General features: G+C 40.5%; 1 long non-coding RNA gene across 4 annotated transcripts in view; it reads right to left on the reverse strand.

Annotated features, from left to right (window-relative positions):
* LOC135321526 (uncharacterized) overlaps positions 1-20,784 on the reverse strand; it is a 61,751-nt gene that overhangs the window by 20,030 nt on the left and 20,937 nt on the right. For 3 of the 4 annotated variants that reach the window (XR_010381365.1, XR_010381366.1, XR_010381368.1), the window contains exons 4-9: positions 17,928-18,147; positions 14,593-14,771; positions 13,983-14,039; positions 11,877-12,101; positions 5,576-5,775; positions 5,154-5,272 (exon numbers count right to left, since the gene is read on the reverse strand). This is a non-coding gene — a long non-coding RNA (uncharacterized LOC135321526). The remainder of the gene's footprint in view (positions 1-5,153; positions 5,273-5,575; positions 5,776-11,876; positions 12,102-13,982; positions 14,040-14,592; positions 14,772-17,927; positions 18,148-20,784) is intronic. The other variant, XR_010381367.1, reaches the window with a different exon arrangement.

Consider the following 20,784-nt stretch of genomic DNA (forward strand, 5'->3'; position numbering starts at 1 on the left):
GGGCCTAAGAAAACCTTATTAACATTCTACCCTGAGAGTCCTTATTAAAAGTTCCAACACAGCCAATTTTAAAAAAAGCCTATATAATCAAATAATCAGACTTAGCTTGTAAATAAATTAATCTTGATTTGACTATATTTGAGAAAACTGAGGGTAACTTTAGAGAGAAAAAAGATTATATTTTAGTGGATATTAATTTCTACTTTTGTTGATTGAGGTCTATATTTACTTAGACATTTCCCAGATCATTCCTTGCTGTTATGTCACATTGCTGTAAAGTTTAATTGAATTATAAAAAGAATACTCTAGGTTTGTTTCTGAAGCTCAGTAATCTATCCTTGGGCAAAGTTCCAATGCCCCATGACCAGCAGCCAGGGTATTATAAATACTGGAACAGGCATGACTTAAAGAACTGTCTCCAACCTGAATGGAATGACCCTTTATCAGGTACTCTTAACTAGACCATACACACCAAAGCTGAAGGAAATGGACTTTCAGATTCATTTCCTATCAGAAACAGCCCCTGCAGTGCACTGGTCTATAGAGCCCTGCTCACCTTAAAACAATGCCCAAATGGAGAAAAAGCTACAAGTTCAGGATGAGAAGAAGACAACATCTGAAGAAGACTGCAGACCCAAGACACCGAACCAGGCCTTTATGCAAATTACTTTGATAATTTCTCCTACCGTTGATTATGAACTACTCCAACTGTTAAGTTTATGGTAAATTAACTATGTCTAGTACTTCTGTGTTACCTTGGTGGGTTTCCCTACTCCAAGGCTCTAACTAGATAGCCCTCAGAAACGTTATTCTAAAAAGAAATTATAGTTCTGTTTAGGCCACTGTTGATCTTCCAAGGTGGGAGACCTCACCTGGCCAATTAATACCTGCTCTGACCCTGACCATAAATATGAAATTTCTCATAAGATCACTCAAACTCTATCAGAAACACAAGGAAAAATTTAACCCAAAAATATAACTTCTCGACTATTAAATTCTTACTCATGACTTTATAAACATTACTAGCTGAATTACTCATATACTGTTTATATAATAAAAGTGTTGTCTGTTACATTTCCCAATGTGTAACGAGGCCTACAAGATTGATGATGGCTAAACATCTTGAAGGAATAGATAAAATTTATAACTCTGTGTAAAATAATTGTAATAGTGTGATTCTAGTTATGGTAAAGAGCAACGAAGGGTAAACAATTCCTGGATCATAATAAACTAGTAAGATAGGCGATCCAGAGAACTTTTAGTATCAACAGGGTCTGATAAAAAACTAACACCTTGAATGGCAGCTCAGAAGATACTTCACCTGAACTAGGAATGAGCCATCCTAGCACCATGGGACAAAATTAGTCATGAAACGTCTCTCAAAATATTGGTCGAATTTAGGACCAAGGGGGAGCACTGTGAATGAAAGTACTACAATGTGAAAGAAAATACTGCAACCATGTCAGTAAACAAAGAATGCTGAAGCCAAGCCATCAGCAGCTGCTGCCGCACCCCAGAGAGGACAGGCCTGCAGCCCAGCCTCTCAGTCACTCACAATGGTGCCCTCTGAGCGGACTCAGAATAAGGAAGGACAGGATACTGGCCCTAGATAACTAGGTGCTTGTCTAAAGAATGAATTCAGTGAGTCCAAATGTTTGCTTCCTCCCATACATAGAAAACCACTAAATACTTGAACTTGAGATACCTGGCTTTCTTTAGATAACAAGCAAACTTTTATTGTTCCAACTACCTGGTCTTTATTGTAAAGCTCCTGTATATCCTAGCTCTTCCCATACCTCTTGGGAGCAGTCCCTCAGAGTGATCTGAGAGGCTGTCATCCCAGCTCGAGTCCTCCCACCAAATGAAACACAACTCTTAATTTTAGGCTGAACGTTTATTACAATCAAGTCCCAGAATAGACACAACTCATCACTACTGTAATGGAACACACTGGATCAGGAATCAAAAGCGTGTTCTAGTCCTGAAAATCTAGTGGTTCCTCTTTCTTCCTGTCATTATACAATCCCACCAGAACTCATTACTTTGCTGTCTGCTCATCTGGTAACCAAACTCAGAGAAGAGTCAACTCAGCAGACTGCCCTACTGGGGAGAACAGCTGGCAAAAGCACTGTGGGTTGCCTGCCCTCCCGCACGCTCTGCTGACCGCTAGTGTCCTCCATGGAGACCAGGGCAACAGAGCTGTTCCCAACAGCTGCAAAGTCCCACATGTTAAGAAAATCATTTTATTTTATACAATATGTTACATATATACCCATCTCTGAAAACAGCTTTGCCAGAAGCCCAAATCTTCAACATTAATCTGCAAAGGCAAATCCGGTCCCCAAGTGAAAACAAGTCTTAAGACGATGCTAAGGCCTCCAAAGTTCTCTCCAGGACCATCAACCAAACTGCCTGCAGGTCTGCACCTGCAGGCGGCAACATGTCTGCTTTTAAAGCAACTCCTTCCTGCCCTCGGGTGCTAGAATGTCCCTCTACACCCTCCCATCTCAGGGTAAGAGCAGCCGCTGCAGAACCTTGCAGGGCAGCACTGACAGGACTGGACAAAAGGATCAGAGCTAAACTAAGCCTTCTGATGACACGAGCTTGTCACTGTGTCACTTTACAAATGAAGATATATATATAGAGAGGTGGGGTGATATTGCTCAAAGTCACACAGCTAATAAGTGGCAAAGTCTATAACCCTGCTCCTCCCTCGGGCATGACGCCCCAGCTGGGACGCCCACAGGGTTATCTTGTGCCTGCCTGACCAGTCCTTTCCTGTCACTCATAACCCAGCACAGGGTCTGAGCCTAGCCTGCCTTTTCCGCATCTTTTCCCTCCAGTCTCTCAGGAACAAGGCTGCTCAGTCCACTGTATGTCTTCCAGCTTCACAAACCCTCCGTGCTCAGGCTGGTCTTGTCTATGAATCCAGCACCCTGCTCAGAGGCTCTTCCTACCCTGCAGGTGGACGTTTCCACTCTCCGCAGGGACACCCCTCAGGGAAGCCCTCTTCTCTCCCTCAGCATGGCAGGTGTCCCAGGCCACATCCAGAGCTGCCCCATTAGGACTGCAGGTGCCCAGGGACTAATCAGACTAGCAGCCTCAGAGCCAGGGATTATGCCCGGGTCTCCCTGCAAACCTACTGCCCGCCTCACAGTCCCCAGCCAGCAGGTCACCTGGAAGTCACAGCAAGTACCCCACCCAATCCAGAAGTCTCTTCATTTGCCAGCACCGCTGATGACTGGTCTCCAAGGTTTGGTCAGTTTTGCACAAAAAGGCACCTTCCACTGTGAACCGGGGGGGGGGTTTGCTTATGCTACCCACCCTTACTGGAAACGTCAAGGGAAACCAAAAGGCCTTTTCTCAACACATTTTTGATGACACCCTCCCACCCACAATACTCAAATGTTCAAGAGAATTGGGTCCACGTGATTTTGTTTTCCTTACTTAAGTGGCTCAAAACACTGCGGGATTCTTTCTCTTTTGAGGGTATTTGTACTAAGTTTATAGGCATTAATCGGTTTTTGTCTCTCTCTTCAGTATCCCTAGCCGTTGCCACTTCTTACTCCCTTCAGCAGCCTCCCTCCCAACATCAAGTCTAGGAAATCAGCTGTGATGAGGGGCCCAGGGGCAGTCACAGAAAAAGCAACCAAGGCACAGAAAGGCGACATAATTTGCCCAAGGTGATCAGCTTCAACCCCCAACAGTGTGTGTCACGTCCCTCTGTTTAATCCTTATCCTAAGCAAGTTAACTTTTTGTAGATTATAGTTATAAACAGATGAGGTATCAAAATATATACAAGGACACACATCAACTCTAAGATGTTCATTAACTCCACTATTTTGTTTCTATTTATTTTATTTCTGTTAAAAAAAATTAAGAATCTCTGCAGTCAATATAGCAAAATGATACTGGGGTTTAAATCCAGAATATAGAGGTGTTAAGTGTGTCATTGCTCACACTTATTTGTATGTTCACAAGACAAAATGATTTGAAAGTCTCTCTCCCCTCACCCTACTCACTACTGGCTCTCACCAGAGCTCGCAGTCCACACATCTAACAGCCTTTCATTTTACCCACAGCTGAACTCATCAGATTTTCCCCAGAACTCCCTCTGCAGATTTCCCTCATCACAGCACAGCAGGACTATCATTTACCTCATTAATCCACCCAGAAACCTGGGTCTTACTCCATTCTAACTTCACAGACAGCATTCATCCTTTCCTTTTTACCATCAAAACATGTTTTCAATCTGTTCACTTTTACCCACTGACTGTCCCACCGCTCAAGTGGAAGCCACCAACACTGCCCACCTGGTCTCACGAGTCTCCCAACTGGCCCTACAGCCGCTCTCCCCTACTTGAGACAAATGGAATTGTGTCACTCCCACGCTTTTAGGACTCTTTTCAAACCTACTTTTCTTAGAAGAAACTCCAAGTTCTTCACCTGGTGAAGGTCTTTGCCATCAAACTGTCAGCTCAGGGTGGGCAGGACACGCCCTCTCAGGTCGGCCCTGCCCTCTGACAGAGCATCAGCATGGGAGGACCAGCTGAGCTACACCAGCCTGTATTCTAAACCTGGTCTTGATTTCTTAGCAAACTGCTTCACTTAACCATACAAACCCAAGGTAGATTAGAAAGATTTTAGATGTTGAGCTAGACTATTGATTTGGGGATTTTGCACTAGCAACCTGCAAGTACATGTTCTAATGATTCTGTCTTCTAAAAGCCACACCCAGATTTAAGTAGTACTTTGGAATGTCTTCGGAGTAAAAGGGACTGTACTTATACAGACTTTATGTTTTATAACATAAACAACCTGCACAGGGTCACAAATGGAACTGCCTCACAAGTGACAGAAGACAGGTGAGAGACATATAGCAACAGGTCACAAAGATCGTAAGAGCAAAGATGATTCTCCAACCCCCGAAAAAATTCCTCAATGAACTGAAAACTCTGAATTTTGAAAGTAAAATACTATCATATAAAGAAATAAAATAAATAATCCTCTTCACGAAGGTTTCAAGATCTGACTCCAGAATTTTTAGCAGGCTATACTGAATCCTAGCACAGGAAAATCAGATAGACTAGTGGTGAGTAAGTTCCAGGGAAACGGCAGTAATTCCTCCACTTGTAAAAGGACATACACTCACCTGTCAAGGTGAATGTAAACCGCATTCTGGAGAAATTCGGAAGCTCCCAGGCTCCGCTTCTGGATGGCAAGGACACGGGCAGCTTCGAAGCATGCTTCTGAGTCACCGGCATTCTTACACTGCACGGGGAATTGGAGGCCATCAGTCATGAGCAGAGATGTTCCTGTAGTGTCTCACAGCCTGTGCCTCGGGGACTCAGTGCCCTGCAGCAACCCGGCCCCAGGTGAGGACCCGCAGCGTGGCCCACCCTTGCAGGAGGGGCACTGTGCTTGAGAAAGCCCATCCCTGATGCTGGCAAGAGGTGCTGGTGGTGTTGTGTGAACCTATAAATGCTCACAGAAATACAGCTACATACAATCAAGTGATACAATTAAGAGTAGCAGGCTATTTAACAAAATTTCAATTGTCAGTGGAAATTTTACCATTCCTTTCCACTTGTCCCCTGCACTCTGAGACAGGCTTAGGCTCTCTCACACCTGCAGCTCTGATGCAATTTTTCTGAAGTCATTTTACTTTGCTGCAAGTTTCTTCACTCCCCGTGTCGCTGTGACTGTCGTCTCTTAACAGAGTCAGATGTCTTCCTGGATCTCTCTCTGAGTTCCTTGCTCCTGCTTCTCAGATCCTAAGATAAAGGGCAAGTGAAGACACATGACTAGAAAAGGCACTGAGGACTTGACTAAAGCCTTCAGTGACCCATATGTGAGTGCTGCCCACCCCTTACCTTCACTTCTCAAGGTTCTGCCCAGGGTGACATCCAGACAGGATAGCGTCCTGGGCCAATTAAATGCTGTGTGGCTTGCATGCACGGACAGGTGCAGGAGCTGGTTCCGGAGCCGGGCACCGCCCCACCTCTGCTCGTCTCTCTCCCGAAGCCCCGCTTCCAAGCCCCCAGGCTCCCTAATCTTCTGTCCTTCTCTTCTACTTTACTCCAAGCCCTTTTCCTCTTCCTTTATTCACTACTTATCCCCAGCTGGAGTGATTTTTCAATCACAGTATCTGAAAAAGTTTCCTGCAGCTGAAAAAGAGGTCTCCAGAGGTCAATGCTCATATGCTGGTTCTTGAAGAGAGCCCCAGGTTAGGGAGACCCTCACCAACACTCACAGGGCATCAGACATGTTGCAGGGTTGACCACCCCCAACAAGAGTTTGCTGTGAACCCAAGGCACGCACAGCATCCCTGCTCACAAAAATGTAGTTGGCTCATTTATCCGTTATTAAGAAGCAAAAATTAAAAATTGTTCATGTTTCTTACTAAAATTATTTATGAGGTGGAAAAAGGAATTTTAATAGAAAAGAACAAATTTGACTTCATGTTAGATGTGTTTCTTTGGCTTTAAACCTGTGCCCTGTTTTCTAGGCTCAGACTTGCTAGCTCTGCACCTTTTGTAAAAGAAAGTTGCCTTTAGCCTGAAATATCCAGGAGGGCCTATTCTGCGGGCTCTGATCTTTAAGGATGTTAGCTCTTCTACACTTATGTAGAGATGGCAAGTTGCAAAATAGAGAATAACCTTTTTTTTTTTTGGTGTTTTTAAAAGGTCACCATGAGTTGACCCACATGGACAGCTGCAAGAACAAAGGATTCCAAGGAAATCAATCCGAACAGCAAGAAGTTTGCAACAACGAACCACACCCCCGCCCCTTTTTAGTAAAAAAGGAGACTGAATTCTGACTTGGGGAAGAGGGTTCTCCAGGATATCAGTATGCCATCTTCTGGGTCTGCCAGCTTTTCAAATAAAGTCACTATTCCTTGCTCTAACATCTTATCTCCCGATTTACTGGCCTGTCATTCAGGAAACAGAACTAGTTTTGACGTGGTAACTAAATGACTTCATTGGAGTTAGTATGTCTCCACTGTTTCCTCATTTACAATATGTCACAACCTGTCAATTTTATATGCTGTTTAGCAACACAACCAAAAAACCTAACATAGGGAATTGATTCCAAGGAAATAAAATTATTTCAACTCCTTCAAAACTTTTTTTCTTTTCTATTTTATTTGTTTTGCTTATTGAAAAGAAAATAAAAGTCAAATCTATTTATTTCATGTATTTTTGTTATAGCTGCATATTTTAAATACTAAAAAGATATTTAAATTGCAATAAAAAATTGTTCATATATTAGTGTAAAGATATATAAACAATCAATGTGGATTAGGAAAGGTATGGATATTTACTAAAAATCCACTGCACATCCAGTCTTTTACAAGCATATCCTGGAATATAAGCTGTATGACCCAGGGGTCCACCACCCACATTCTCACTGCCGAGTTCCTTAGTAATCATCTACCAAGGCACCAACATAGAACCACGTGATCAGTATTTTAGGTATAAATAAGGGAATTAGCTCATTCAATTCTATAAAAAAAACCTTAAAATAATTACTGAACTTACTTACAGACAAAGAAAATTGGACACAAAGAAGTACAGTTTCTTTCCCAAGGTCACAAAGCTAATAACTGGTAAACGCAAGATTTGAACTCATCTGCCTGATTCTAAAAACTAGGTGGAAATCCCATTTGACTGTGGAGGGTCCAGAAGCACAGCCTATCACCATATCTTTGTTCAGATCTAGCCATAGACAGCCTGAGAAAGCACCCCATTCCTATGGAACTCGAGGGCAAGTGATATCAATAAGAATTTTATATTCAGTAGTTTCTTAGGCCTCATTTATATAAAGTGTCAGCAGGTCAGCACAAAAACTCTGGGAAATATGAGTGGATCCAGAGCTATTTGCTGATTAGAAACTCAGTCTACCAGGACAGAGTTACCTTCCCATGAGAGGCCACATGGACATAAACTAAAGGCAGGTGAGCAATGAAAACTAGCAAGACCCTGGAACTCAAGCAAGAAGGACCCCTGCCATCCCCTGCCGAGTTGCCTCTTCACCCACTTGGACACGATGGCAGAAGACCCCGGTTCTTGTCCAAGTTACACCATCATGGATTCTCACCCATAAAAAGTTACTGCTCTATGCTCTTAAGTACTTTCCAACTCAAATATGATGAAACCAATATCTCAGCAGAATGTCTATATCTCCACATCCACTCTTCTATTAGGAGAATATTTCTATGGCAACAGAGCAGAAATCCAATTAAAAACACCATGCAAGAAGTCGGGAGAAAATCTGCATAAGAGACTTTGTTCACACGCTCAGTGAATGGAAACACAGTAAAAGTGTTCTTTCTCCCTCAGCAAGTGGGAGGTAGCCTGATTTTGTGTGTGTGTGTGTGTGTGTGTGTGTGTGTGTGTGTGTAAATCAAATACAACGAATTCTGGGATATTTACAGATTTTTTTATCTTACTGTCATTTCATAAGGATGAGACAACCTTTAAATTAATTTGAATCTAGTGTTCTGAGAGAGTCTCAGGCTCTTTTGGTGGAGGAGGGGAAAGGGGAATAGAAAGGAGGAAAGAAGTAAATGAAGCAAAGGAGTACGAATACTGCTAGGGAAAGGCAAGACATTAATTTTGTTCCTAATTACATCACACACAAATTATGGACTGGCTTTCCCCCATGTCTTGTCAAGCACTGAGTTGCAGAAGAAAGGTGACAGCCCATTTGTTACTGAGCTTGTGATTGTACGTGGAGTCTTATAGACACAAATCATTTACCCTGATCAAACACTCTAGCAGCAGGCCGTAATTCTCCTGTTTTGAGAGACAAGAAAACAGGTGTTCAAAGAGTATATATAAGTTGACAAAAGTCAGAGGACCAGTAAACAAGAGAGGGTGAATTCAAACTCAGATCTGAATGCAGAGTCTGCTCTTCTCACTCCCAGGACTGGAAAATCCTTAACACACAGGCTTCCCAACTCCCCTGCAGTGTTCCTGGTACCAAGGATTTCCCATAGCGATGGTCTCCAGTTCTCACAGACACAGCACTCTGTGCGGCCAATGGCCTCCATCAGACCTTGATCATCTACCTGCCACGCCCAACATGCTTCACCATAAAGGCAGGAATGCTGGCTTTCAAGTGCATAAAAAGCCATCCCTGGTCTAACCTGGTCTCTTCTGCAGCTTCTTCAGCCTAAAGGCAGCCATGAAACTGCTCAGAGTTTGTACATGAGCCACACTACCTCTCTCCATCTGTCTCCCCAAATATACTACTTAGCTATGACCATTTTGATAATCTTGGAAACAAATTTTGAAAAACAGAAAAGAAAGGATTCTGGAACAAGTACTTAATACTTACAATTTTAAATGACAATTTACAAAGTGAGTATTTACAAACCGAATCTGCCTTCCTAGGTGTCAGTTTTAACATTTACAAAATATAATACCAAAAAATTCTCACTTACAGAATTAACAAAGACATCAACAATAATCTGGAATAAACTCAAAATTAAAGCCCCTGTTCTACATGGAGAAAACTACTGGACTCTACTGAGGAGTAAAGTAAGAGGTTTGAATGTAGAGACATCAACATATTGCATGGAGGAAAGCAGTTTTGTAAAGATGTAAGTTCTCCTAAAGATAATTCAAAACTTACTAAAAAATCCCATGAAAAACCTTATCTGTTTTTTTTTTTAACTTGAACGAAGTATTTTATATTTCTTCAGGAATAATAGTCATAATACTAGCCAAGAAAATTTGGGATGGAAGAAAAAAGTAAAAAAAATCACACTTTCAGTTATTAAATAAATTTTTACAATATATAAGATATAGCGCTGGAGTAAGAAAGTAAAATTGACAGAAATAAACCATGAGCTCAAAAAGAGACTCTAGTGTACATAAGCATACTGTATAGGTGGGATTTCAAATCAAAGAGAAAAGTATGAATTCAATAATTGTCCTGGGACAATCAGAGAATCACCTGGAAAGTACAAATTCTATTCCTGTGCTAATGACCACAAGAAAAATTACAGAGAGTGATGTAAATATTAAAATACTAATAACAACAAATGCAACTCTTTGCTCATATTAATTCAACTTCTCCTCACTATAACAAGTACTATTATCATCTCCATCTTAGAGATTAAAAAAACTTACAGAAGAGATTTATATCATTATAAGAAAGTGTTTCTAAGAATAATAACAAAGATAAAACCCAAAAGAAAGACATTTACAATCTTAAAAATATTTTGGGCCAAAACGAAAATAAAAAACCTACTGAACAAAATGAAAGGCAAGAAATGACAAGAAAAAGCTCTGTGATACATGTTGATGAAGACAAGCGGTTAATGTTCATAACATACAAAGAGCTGTCACAAAGCAACAAGAAGTTCCCTCACTTAAATATGTGCAAAGGACAAAAGGGATCATTCACTTTTAAAAAGTCAGATGGCTAATAAGTGAAAAATGCTGGATACCTCACTGGTCATCAAATACAAACTAAAACAATGAAAAAGCACTTTTGCTCATCACATTGGCAAATATTTATAAAAGATATTCTAGCTAGTGTCCATCTGTGAGAGAACAAACTGTGAGCGACATTTTGGAGGATGACATGTCAATGGATATGTAAACTCTGAAAAACGTGTGTACACACAGGCTCAACTCAACTTCTAGGAATCATTTCATTTAGAAAAAAAATCAGTTCAAAAAGATGTACTCAGAGCATTTACACAGCACTGTTTACAATGGTGGGATGAAAAGCTGAAGTGAAATCATATCCAGTGATAGAGAATTGGTTACATAAGTTATTCTACAGCTTTTCATTCCCCACTGGAGAAGCAATTTCTAGAGTCACTTGAAAGGAGCTTGAGATGAATGTAAATGTCACATCCAGGGACTAAATTTCCAGAAGCCTTAACTAAAAGAATACTCATACAAGATCACAGGTATGTTTGTACAAGAGGGATGCCAGTCAAACATCCTTTCTGAAAGTGGAAAATGGAGAAAACTTAAGGGTCCAACATCAAGAAAATGATGCGGTAAATCATGGCTAGATGTGGGCTCTGAAGGGGCCGGCGATTCGGCATGGTCCAGGGCCTTGTCCACATCACTCTCCCACCAAAGGTTTCCTTGCACAAGAGACCACACCTGCACATCAGGAGACCCCTCCACTCTATCTGAAAGGACCGGGTGAGTCTGGAGTGGGAGGACGTCTATGATATACCCGTGAGTGAATAAAGTGAGCTGAAGAACACATACAGTATGGTCTTATTTTTCAATAAAGCATATATACACACACATATAAGTTGATTTCTCATATATGTGTATGTATGTATGTATGTATGTATGTATTTATGGTTATATATATATGTCATAAGCATAAAGGTCATGAAATATATACACCAGATTGTCAACAGCTTTTACAGTCACGAAATAAGGGGAAGGGAGTTAGGGGCCTTTTGGTACCACCACAGTTCTCTTTTCAGTATTTCAGTTAAGTATACTTGAATTTAAAAGTTTATTTAAGTCCGAAGTAAAATGGACGATGCCTCCACAAGACAGAATGCTATACTGGTCATTAAAAATCATGCCAGGGGAGATAGAATATTGCAGAAAAACATGTAATAATCCGAATGGAAAATGGAGGTCTCCACACAGTAAACAGGCACAGAGTGCTCACTGGTTTTTATGACAGAGGTGATACACACTGAAGAAAAGAACAGAAAATAGAAGTTAAAGTGTTAATTACTGTCTCTGAGTAGTGGGACAAGGATACCCTCTTTGCCCCTTTTTTCAGACTTATTATATTAAATACACATTATTTTACATCTGAAAAAAAGCATTTTAAGATGTCTATTACCATGCATTGGAGAAAATACATAAGTACTTACAGAAACAAATAACTAGGAGACACTGCAGCAGCGCCACACAATGTAGAACGGGCGATCCTGAATAACAACATGCAGTTACATAAGGACCCACAAATTGAGAGCACCTGCTGTAACAGGGCGTGGCCCCCTTCTATTTGTCAGTTGTGCCTTCAGGGCTGAGGCAGTTCTGAGCACGGCCAGTGTCAGTGCTGGTGTCTGGATGGATGCCACTGGAGGTGAGGGCACCTGCAAGCCGAGAGGAAGAACAGAAATCATCCTCTGCTTTTTCTGTCTTGTTTCTTTGTTACTGTAAAAGAGAGGCGTAAATAAGATAAACTAAATCTTCCCTGCTGAAATTTCAGTAATGAAACCGTTTTTAAAGTCTTCACAGCTTATATTCTGCCTATAACTGTCTTTACAACAAAGCATCATATTTATTAAATGTTAATTAACTCAATTAACTCCCTGTTGAAACCTATTAAAGAACATGAAATGCACTACATGAAAGCACCACGCCTGCAGTGACTACCCCAGCTGTCTTGACGGCAGTGCAGTCAGCCCACACCATCCCGTGGCCCTGAGCTCCTGATGATGATGCTAAGAGAGCACACTGCCACCTCAGATGGAGAGGAACTCTGAAAGCATTTTCTGAAGTCAACAGCACTGACAAAACATAACTGACAAATCCCAGGCTTCTTGGAGGCTGTCATTTTCTGTTTCTGGCCAACACCCGTCAATGAGCAGAACCACCCCATTCCGAGCCATGGGACTCACGTGGGAAGCAGTTTTGGAGAAATTTCCATGTATAGAATGTAACCAACTATACATAGAACTCTGACAAAGGAAAAGATGAAATACTCTGATTTTGGAAGACACTCAAAATATTCTCCCAAGCCTTAGGAGCTGGAAAGGCTTGGCTTCTCTTCATCCACTTATTTATTTCACATCCAGGGAGAATCTCCCACAAACCCTGTTTCCCTGTGTCTGCTGGGAGCCTCAGGCACACTCTTGTTGTCGATCTTATAAGTCACAGCAATCTTATAAGTCTTATATGTCTCATGTCTGCAACCCTCACACAAGCTTGCCAACTAGACACAATGTCTATACTTGGCCCCATTTTCTCACCTGTTTATTTGGTATCTGTTCTTCTGTAAGTTGCCTAATATGCTTCTTGGAACAAGTAAGAAGAATGAGTGGGTTGATAAATACAGATGGACAGGTGAGAGATGGGCAGACAAACAGAGAGACTCCAAGAAAACGGGAAAGAAAAGGGGAAAGAAAATTTCCTATGCAAAACCCTCTTCTAGTCAGGGAAGAAAACCACCACGGAGAAGTGTGAAGAGGCAGGTAGCTTAGGATAGTTTTCTGGATTCCATGTAAAGTCACACCAAGTGATGAGAGGGTAGAACTATAAATAATAAAAGAAAAAAAGCATGCATGCTTGAAAAATATATCTACAATATGTACTTTCTAAAGAATAGATTCAAATCAGCAAGGCCCAATAACACAATTTTTGGGTATTTAGAGAAGTGAGAATCCCACATCCAAACCACAAGACATCCCTTTGGCGCACTGAGAGTCTACATGGGGCGGTCATAAAGCTGTCTCCACAAATCCATTCTATCCTGCACTTACGAGGAACGAACAGCTGTGCTCAGGCTGCCCACATGCATCATTTACACCCCACAACACCTCTACGGTGGAGGGACGCCTAGCGAGCCCCGTCTCTGCAGGACAGGAAACAAGTATGGGAGAGGCTAAGCAGACCTACCAGTTCTCCATCTCACAGGACTGGTCACTCCAGAGCAGGACTCGATCTCAGACCCATGTTTGTAACCACAGTACTACCGTGCTTTATGTGCTTTTTGTGTGTATAATACATTTGTTTCCGGCATGAAAGGATATTTAATAAATTTTCGGTTGTCTTGTCTATCTCATTAGCTCACAATCAATCTTTATACTGTTGAACTGTATTATTTCAAAAAGAGTACATCTGAAAAAGCAGGGGTCAGAATAAGTGGGGCTGCATTCTTTATCTGGTACCTCATCTCATCCAAGTCCCCAACCAGGGAGAAGGAGCAAATGTTTTCATCTTTTAAAGAGAGGGCTCCAGTGATGGTGACTTACTCAACTCCAAAACCAAGGCTGGGGGTAGGGCACAGGCAGCAACCATAGCAGTATCACCTGTAGGAAGGAGAAAAGAGGTCATGGGAGGTCTCAGGGGGTCATCCTGATTTAATTTCAATTGATAAAAGAATACCACAGTCTGAAAATACTACCATTCAATGGATTTGCTCTTTCTTGACATCTAGCAAGTTTCCACAGCCCACATGTAACATTATCATGTACCAGTGAAAGGAAGATTCTACAGACAGGGAAAATCAATGCCACAGGCAGGCTGAAAACCAGACTGGATGAAAGGAAGAGAAAGGGCATAGTTAAGAAGAGGGAAAAGGCTGGGAAAAAGACATCATCACAAGGACTCTCAAGCATCATCCAACAATCATATAATCATTCATTCAAGAGAGGGTTACTGAGGTCCTATTTTGTGCAAGATTTTACACAGGGCAAAGAAAGAGCACAGCGTACATGGTGGCAACTAGTATCGGGGCTAAAATACACTTTTGATCCCGGTAACTTGCACACTTTTATACAGTATAAAGGCAAAGAAAAAAAGTAAAATAATACTCTGTAAACACAATGCATTGTTGAAAAAAATTAAAGAAGTCCTAAATACCTGGACAGACACACCGCGCACATTCCTGGATCAGAAGACAGCGCTCTTGGAATGGCAGTGCTCCCCAGAGCGATCCATACATACATCGTGGTTTCGATTACAATCCCAGCAGGCACATCTGCAAAAAGCTGCTACTACAATTCATATGGGAATTCGAGGGTCTCAGTAACCAAAACGTACTTGAAAAAGAAGAACAACATGAGAGGACTTGTAATTCTCAATTTCAAACCTTACAACTGTACCTCCAAGTGATATTAGAGGCCATTTTTAAGTTATTATTGTGTTTATCCTTATTTTCCAAATTGCCTAAAATGAATATATCTTTTACAATAAGAAAAATAAAAAGTAAGGTATCTTTTAAAACATGCACACCGATTCATTCATTGGGAAAAAAATATTTTAACTATAAAGAGGTAAACAAATATCTAGTGAAAAAGGACTACTTAAAAACAAGAGTGCATTTACATTTTTCATAAATTGAAATCTGAAAAGCACAAACACATCAAGATTCTAGGGAGACCGATGCAACATATTAATATTTATTTCCAAAATTCTAATTTAACAATGAAAACTCAAGAAAGGTAAAATCATGGTTGACAGCCAACTGCAAACACATGGAGAGCAAAGGCCTAGAAATCACAGTTCCTTTAACTCTGCTACTACCTCAGTAGGAGAGGAAATTCCTCACTGAGAGGACAGTGGAATCCCATGCATAAGACAGGATATGCAGTACAAACTGCACTAGAATCAGGGGTGATTTTCTTAGAAGAACTCTAAGGCTACAACATTGTTGAAAAACTATAAAAACTTTGACAGACAGATTAAAACACAGTCATATATATTATAGAGAAACATATGAAGTCTGCTCCCATGTTGCATAGAAATACAAACATATTTGTTCATTTATGGGCACTGATTACTTTATCCCAGGTAGAATATTTCAACTAAAACAAATAATCAATAATACACTCCTCTTGTCAAATCTAGTTGATAAGTTACTCTGCTATGTAACCATAATGTGTCTAAGATAGTTCTAAAATTAGTGAAAAAGATCTTTTTATGGTTCCCTGAACTCTTCTCAAAATTCCAAGCTAAATTTTAAAATAGATCAGAGCAGTATTTCTATATTATCTTTTCCCTCGTGAAATGAACAACACAGTCTGTTGTCAAAATTCTGTCCTTTCAATGGTTCACGAGCACCATATCCTAACAAAACTGCTGGACAGCAAGGCACTATCCAGACAATGTGACCAAACCAATGAAACACAAGGAAGACAATGACCCTATTCTGGAGGGCTTATATATGTGTCAACACAGGGGTTTTTATTTGATTGGTTTGATTGGGTAGCAAAATAAAATCACTCAAGTACTTTCTTCTTTGAGCATTCTGTAAGTAATGACTCTTTTTAGTGTCATAAGCAGGAAAGATTTAAGCATGACTTGATTAGGTCAACTAGCAACAATCATCACTGGAGAGTGAGTAATAAAGAAGTTACCTGATAGCAATGCTTCTGCCTACATGAGACCTAAAATAAACCTACACTGACCTCTGCAAGGAAAATGAGATGAGGTCCCCAATGAGAAAACAAACCAACAAGAAATCAAAAACGGAAAGATATTTTCATTAATGATTCCAGGAAGGAGTGGAGCATGTTGGTGAAAAGCACAGATGTTGGGGACAAATATGAGGGTCTGAACTCCCACAGCACGGGTAGCTGTGACACTTATATGTCAGTGAAATTTTCTGCATCTCAGTCTCCTGTCCATAGACTGGGGACAACAACAGCACCCGTCTCCTAGAACGGTCCTAAATTAAGTTATTTTATATATAAAAGTTTAAATAAAATACCTGAGATTTTAAATATTACCCCAAAAGCACAAGGAAGAAAGAAAACAGAGATAAATTGGAGTTCATCAAAAGTGAAAACTTTGCTTCAAAGGACACCATTCAGAAAGTGAAAAAACAACACACAGGAGAAAATTTTTTCAAATCATTTATCTGATTAGAAATTTGTATCTCAAAAAAAAAAAAAAACAAGCAAACAAACAAACAAAAACTCCTACAACAATACAAAGGCAACTCAATTAAAAATTGAATAATGGATCTGAAAAGGTATTTTTCAAGGGAAATATACAAATGGCCAATAAGCACAAAGAAACGATGTTCAATATTATTAGCTGTAATTGAAATCAAGTCAAAACCACTAGGAGAAACTGCTTCACACTCACTACAATAGGATATACTCAAAAAGAGAGTAACAAACAGTAATGAGGTCACAGAGGAAGCGGAGATCCAAGCCCTTGCTGGTGAGGACTTAACACAGCGAGGCCACTTTGTAAAACAGCCTGGCAGGTCCTCAGAGAGTTAAACATTTGGTTTATGAATGACCCAGTCTTTCTGCTCTCTGGGAACACAAGTAAGAGAACTGAAAACAAGTGTCCACATAAAAACTCCTACAGGAATGTTCACAGCACCATTATTCATCACAGACAAAAAGCAGAAACAAACAAAATGTCTATCACCTGATGAATGGGTAAACAGTGGGGCCCAGTCATACAGTGGAATATTATTCAGCAATAGCAAAGCATAGAGTACTGACCCAGGCAACAACGTGGACAAACATTGAAAACGTTACTAAGTGTGAAAGAAGTCAATCATAATAGATGGTTTCATTTACATGAAATGACTCAATTTACATGAAAATATCCAGCACAGGCAAATACTCATAGAAAGAAGAGTGGCTCCTTGGGGCTGGGGGAGGATGGGGAAGATGTGAATAACTGCTTATGCATACGGGGCTTCCTGTTGGGGGATGAAAATGTTCTAAGATTGACTGGAATGCACAATTATGGGCATAGAGTAAAAACCGCTGTACATTTTAATGGGTGAATTGTATTAAAACTGCTAAGAACAAAAGCACCTCGGGCCAGTACCTTCCCATAGTAAATGCAAATTGCTAATTTTTATTACAGGAAGAAGAAACTGCCCTCAGCATGAAAGCAGGAAATCATCAAATGTGGGTAAACTGAAATTGGGCAAGAGCATTTCACTTGAAACACTTGCTGAGTGTACACGAAATATTCAGAAATAGGAAAATCATTTTGACATCATGAAGAAGCATTCTGCTTCAAATGAAGATCAAGGATTCGGCAAGCCCAGCTGCTAAAAATGACCAGAGAAGAAACCTGGTTCTTAAAACAAGCACCAGAGCCAACAAGGAAATGGTGGTGACGAAAGCAGGAGGCCGAAAATCTGGAACAGTTAGCTACAAATAATTTCTCCACTGAAAATTCAAATAAAAAATGAAAGTGATGCAATGCTGTATTGACCTCACCTGAATGGGCTTCCTCCGGTGCACGACAGTTCTGTAACCCCGAATGAGAGACTCAGGAGAATCAGCATGTTTCCTGGGAGCCCCAAGTGACTGCCCCCCAGCACGCTGACCACCATCACATCTGCCAGGGTTCAATTGCAGAGAAGAGACCAACTTCTGAAAGGCACAGGAAATGTTGACCAGGGAAGAAAAGGCTGCAGTCAGTCCTGGGACAGAGGCCCTGTGAGCAGAGGCCAGAAAGCTGCAGGTGAAATGGAGTGGCCCTGGGGCAGGAAGGGACCACAAGGAAGCAGATCTCAATTCTCTACTCTCTCTCCCTCGGGTAGGAGAGATAAACCTGCATCCTTCTCACCTGGAACTGTGGGTTCTGGCTGGCAGAAATCTTACAGACAGGGAATGATTATTCAAGACTGGAAAAAGTCCAGCAATTGATAGGGAGTAGGGAGCCAACTCCACGAGCCTCTCAAATGCTCCCATATTTATTGTGTATAATCAAAGAAATAGTCATTAACAGTTGTGTGATAGTAAGCAGGAACTTGGGGAAAGTGGATGAGACAGAGATTATAGAATCCACCATGAGTACAATGTCTTAGTGTATCTTTAGGGAAGTCATGGGGTGAGGGGAACAAAATACATTCTTTAGATATGTGAATTACAAAGCAGACCACCAGACCAGCCAGGTCCTTGTTTTGGGGATAACAGGCTATCTAACAGCATACAAGCCCAGCTTTTATAGCTGCGGTCCTGGGTCCTTGCTTTGCAATGAGCAGAGTGCTATCTAAAACCTCAACTATGCAAGCAAAGCAATGTCTCTGCTTTTTAAGGCAAGGAGACAGGAGTGAGGATGCACAGGCGCTTGCTTGCAAAGCAGTTACTAAGCATAGTTTTTCTTCTTAAAGTTGACAGGCGGCCTGGGTCTGCTACAATTTGTTAACCCAATCAAGGGCTCCCACATGGAACCATTATGGAGAATACCCTAGGATGATAAATCCTGGTTTTGGGTCTTTTCCTGCCAGCTTCAGCCACTCTAGAAGGGTCTATGCACATCCCTGAATAACGATCCCACAGAATCAACCACACTCATAACTCCTGGTGCTTGAAACTTAATTTTAGCTCTACACAACTTAAGTTAGAAAAGTTTCAGAAATAAAAGATATTATATACTTTTTATAGCTCATCATAGGACAGATTTTTCTGATTGCTCTAAGCTGCTTCTACTTGGTAAATCACCTAACTCTGCAGGTGAATTCAATACTTTCCATTGGGCATAACTAGCCAGTTTGAGCTCTCTAACTTCAATTGGTCAAATACCGATACACTTAATTGATTTTATTGTTCATCAATTTCAGCCGGGAGGAGAGGGAGTGTCACTCTGATCCTCAGCCCACCCTCAACTCTTTTCTCATCAGCAACTCAGGCCTCCTGAAAACAAAAAAAAAGCATTTGTTTCCCTTCTTCTACACATTCCACAAACCCAAAAGGAAACATCAGCCTGAAGAAAGAATTCAACACAAATGTTAAAAATCTATAAACCTAAACTATCTCCATCTCTGAATCATGATACACAATGACATGAGAGTAAGTGTGTCAGGCACAAAGCATGAGTCAGCCTAACCACCTGATTTATATTCTTCAAAGGAAAGAAGGTTTTCGTATTTTTTATTATCACTCTTTGTCATTGTTTCTGATTAAGCCAAAAAATAGTTTATGAAATAATTTAGCACTGCAATAACAGATTTTTGTTGTATCAATTACAGAAGGCATTCAGAGGGGATAGGAAAACCCACCTCTGTAAAAAATTCAAAATATCTTCCCCTGTTAAGAACACGTAAACAAAATGCAACAGGGAATTCAAATTCTTGTGGAGAGGAGCAAAAGCCACAGAAACAAAGAAAGTAATACTATGAGTCAATTCAAAATTCACTGGACAAATATGATCAATGCATTCAATGAATTTTAAAGGCACACTGCAAGCCATTCACTTAATGATATGCACGCTAGAGGAAGAATTTCCCTCTTTAACACATAACAGAATTCAATAGGGTGCCCCACCAAACAACGACCAAAGAACAATCAGGTTTTTAACAGTTCTGATAAATCAGCATGTTCTAAAGATGAAAATCCAAAAATTTTAAACATTCATTCACACCACAATGAAACAAGCACTTAAAAAAACCAAAATACCCCAAAGAAACTAAGCACATAGATCATGTACATAGATCAATGAGAATTTCTTTTGCCGCTGGAAGAAAGAACAGGCTATAGCCTTTTCCTTGAAAAATAAAACTACTTTTAAAGATAAATGTTAAAACACATTTCATCATTCATGTTGCCTTGAAAAATCTGAGGCACTTGTATCTGATTAGAAAAGCAATTCTGAGTAATAGTATGTTGCAATTCAGTGCCATTTTGCTTTAGAAGAAAAGAGAAAAGAAAAGCTACTGTTTCTCATATCCTGCACAGAGTGTGAAGCGCCTCCCTGCCTCTTTCTCCCCCCGTTTTCTAAGCTCATGCTCCCCAACCCCTCTGAAACAAGTATGGCAACCTCTTATTCCCACCAATATGCAAAATGAAAAAAGAAAATCAATTTATTTGTGTAAATATATGCCTATACCTTGAACTGGAGGAGAAAGGTATCAGAAGTCCATATGGAACTTATTTCTACATTCCTGAAATCACACACACAAATGTTCACACAGAAACAGACATATACCCCCAGGATTACTGGGCACTTCACAAGTTTAGGAATTCCAACTTCTAGAAGATAACTTTGTAGTTAGTTTAAAATACAAAACTGCCAGCTTTTAAAAGCCTTGATCATCTGCTAAACCATCCAAATATCAAAGAGACTCAATTA

The sequence above is a fragment of the Camelus dromedarius genome, chromosome 6 (genome assembly GCF_036321535.1).
Source record: "Camelus dromedarius isolate mCamDro1 chromosome 6, mCamDro1.pat, whole genome shotgun sequence".
Lineage (NCBI taxonomy): Eukaryota > Metazoa > Chordata > Mammalia > Artiodactyla > Camelidae > Camelus > Camelus dromedarius.